This window comes from Microtus ochrogaster, chromosome 16 (genome assembly GCF_000317375.1).
Source record: "Microtus ochrogaster isolate Prairie Vole_2 chromosome 16, MicOch1.0, whole genome shotgun sequence".
Taxonomy (NCBI): domain Eukaryota; kingdom Metazoa; phylum Chordata; class Mammalia; order Rodentia; family Cricetidae; genus Microtus; species Microtus ochrogaster.
In genome coordinates, this window is record NC_022018.1 from 21536555 (window position 1) to 21539654 (window position 3100).

Sequence of the window (3100 nt, forward strand, 5' to 3'; positions counted from 1 at the left end):
GTCTTGTTTCATTTAGCGCAGTGATTCCTGTTCCACTAACTACAACCAACAGGGTTTCATCTTCCTTAGCCCAAAAATTATTCCAGTGTGTGTGACATCCCATGTGTTGATTGCTGCTTTTATTTTTGTTTGTTTGTTTCTTGAGACAGACTTTAGCTGTGTAGTCCTGGCTGTCCTGGGACTCAGTCTGTAGACCAGGCTGACCTTGAACTCACAGAGATCCGCCTACTTCTGCTGGGATTAAAGGCCCGTGCCATGGAACACTGTTGTTTATTGTTTGTTTGTTTGGTTGGTTTTGAAGACAGGGTTTCTCTGCATGGCACTGACTAGCATGGAACTCACTCTGTGGACCAGGCTGGCCTTGAACTCACAGAGATCCACCTGCCTCTGGGAATAAATGCCTGCCCCCCCCCAGATGATCACTGCTTTTGTGATAAAGGTCTATTTAATATAAATGAATTCTCCATTCCCTCATCTGCTCCACGTTTGCTTAGATGTTTTATGTCCCCATCTCCACTCATTTGAGAGTGCTCTTCCCCAGCCTCTGAAGGCTCCTTCACTCTCTTTATTACTTTTATTCACCCACTCTCCATATGCTACTCTCTTCTAGAGTGATGTCCTTACTCCTGACTCTTCCTACTTAATGTTTTGACACCTCTATCATTTCTCAAGTTAATATCACCAGCCACATCTGCTGCTATTCATGCTTGATGTTTTGAGATGTGAGACTACACAAAGATAAAGATTATCTATCTAATTGTGACATTGGATTGTTCCTCTCCAGTTAGATCAGAGTGAGTGACTGGTCACAGTGCATTGTATATATGTATAAAACTGGCAAAAAACAAATTCAAAAAGGTAAAAAGAAGTATTAATAACTTAAAGTACCTATGAATGCCCACACAGAGAAGTCAAGAACTATTTATTACCGTGTGTGAAAAATTTGACATTGAAAGCAGTATGCCATACATATACTTTTAGCGAATTTGATTTGCTTACTTCTGGGATTTTCTTGGGCCCTTGTTTTTCCTATAATTCAGTCACTGTTTAACCTTGGAGCCCTAGCTGCTGTCAAGGTCATTTCAACTCCTAGTGCTGTTTGCTGTCCCCGCCCCCTTCATGGTGCAGTCATGCTTTGGGACTGGTTGATCAAAGGCACTGGGCTGGGTAGAGGGAAATTTACCTTTTGACATCTTTTGCTCGTCTCTTGCCTTACCTCCTCTGCTCCCTCACCCCCACAGCCCCGAGATTTTCCCTTCCTTTCAGTGGGGTTCACACAAGAGACTTGTTGCATTCCTTCACTTGTTGAGGGACTCTGGGTTTCAAGTGACAGTTTCCTTTCCAAACAAAAGGAAACCATAAACGAAGGCAGGTGTGCCAAAGAGCCACATCCATGACGGAGACTCCATCTCTCAGACCCACCTCCCCAACCTTTCTATCAGCCTGGATTTCTCCACTCCTGAAGCCACTCTGTCTGTCTCTGTGGAATAAGCGCACCCGGCCCACATGTACCACTTGAGGTAGCTTCTACTGTTATACTTTCTACGTTGCACAAGAGCGTGGTCCACACAGAACTCAGCAGGGCAGAAATATTTAAAATGATACCTTGTTATTCCTTGGGGCTCATCTCAGAATCTAGCCAGAAGGAATTTCTTGTCTCACCGCTATCTGAAGACTTGTTTCGAGGCCACCTGATAGCATTTTCCATATCTTAACATCTATAAGTAACTCCTGTGCACACCTCACCTCCTCGAAGATGGAAAGTTCTTTGAAGGCGGAAGGGCAAAGCAGGCACTGGACTAGGATGAACTGCACATTCAGGAGTCTATGGGTGAGGGTGGGCCAGAGTGAGGGTCCCCAAGTCAGTGCCCAAGATGTGCTTCTTACGTCATCATTTCTTGACTACCGATACTAAGTTTTAGGCATATTGGAACACTTGAGCATGTCCAGAAAGTCCTCACAGTTCTATGCAAGGCTATGCTCATACACCTTTCCTTTGAACCTTCCAGTTCTTAGTGGCAGGAAGCGATTCATTGATTCTTTTATGACTCCCAACCATAAAATTATTTTCATTGCTACTTCGTAACTGTATTTTTGGCACTTTTATCCATTGTAATGTAAATACCTGGTAGCAGGATATCTGACATGTAGATATGGAGGGGTTATGACCCACAGGTTGAGAACCACTGACTTATCATTTGGAAGGCTGGGAGATAATTCTGTCTCTAACATGTTTGTTGTGCGAGCATGAGGCACGCATGAGGAGCCGAGTTCTTACATATACAAGTCTGGGCATGGTGGCACAGACTTAGTATTCCTGTCCTGGGAAGATAAGGCTGGCCAAGCCATGAGGTGCCCCACTATCTAGTTTGTCTAACTTACTAGAGAAAAACCAAAATCCATGAAACAAAACCAACAGAGCCTAAGCAATGACATCTGAGGCTATCCTCCAGCTTCCACATTGATGTGCATCTGCACGTGTGTTTGTGAACATACACACAAGCACACACATATAAAGTATATGGGGACAACAGCTGTACTTATTCACAGGAATAGGTAAGAGCCGTTCTTTCACCCAGGTTTCTAATATACAGTATCAGTTTCCTTGTCCCTGGATTTCACACCATCCTGTTAATTTCCGGATATTTTATGGGTCATTATAGTAGGTGAGTAAAATCAGGGATCAGAAAAGGACATTAAAAACTGCTGCCAGAAGTGTAAGCAATTGACACTTTTAATTGAAAGAGAATCCAGGCTATGAATTTCACCATGCTCCTGTAAAGACACTTTGATTTGTTTCATTTGGAGGAAGACTACAGAGACACTGAACACAGGTCTAAATGGTATGTAACAGAACCTGGTGGCAGCCCCCTGGTTTTCTTTTGGCATCTTTGGGAGAAAGTACACCCAGTGATATGACTTTCCAAGGCTCATTTGCCTTTTTTGTCTTATGCAGTGTCCTTTCTTATCATTTAGCCTCCTCTGCCCTCCCTCTCCGGCACTAGGGAGGATCCTTCAAAATTCCTAACAGGCAGCCCTGTGGAGAGATGGGAGGGAAAAGAAGGGAGGGAGGAAGGGAGAGAGAGAGGGAGGGAGGGAG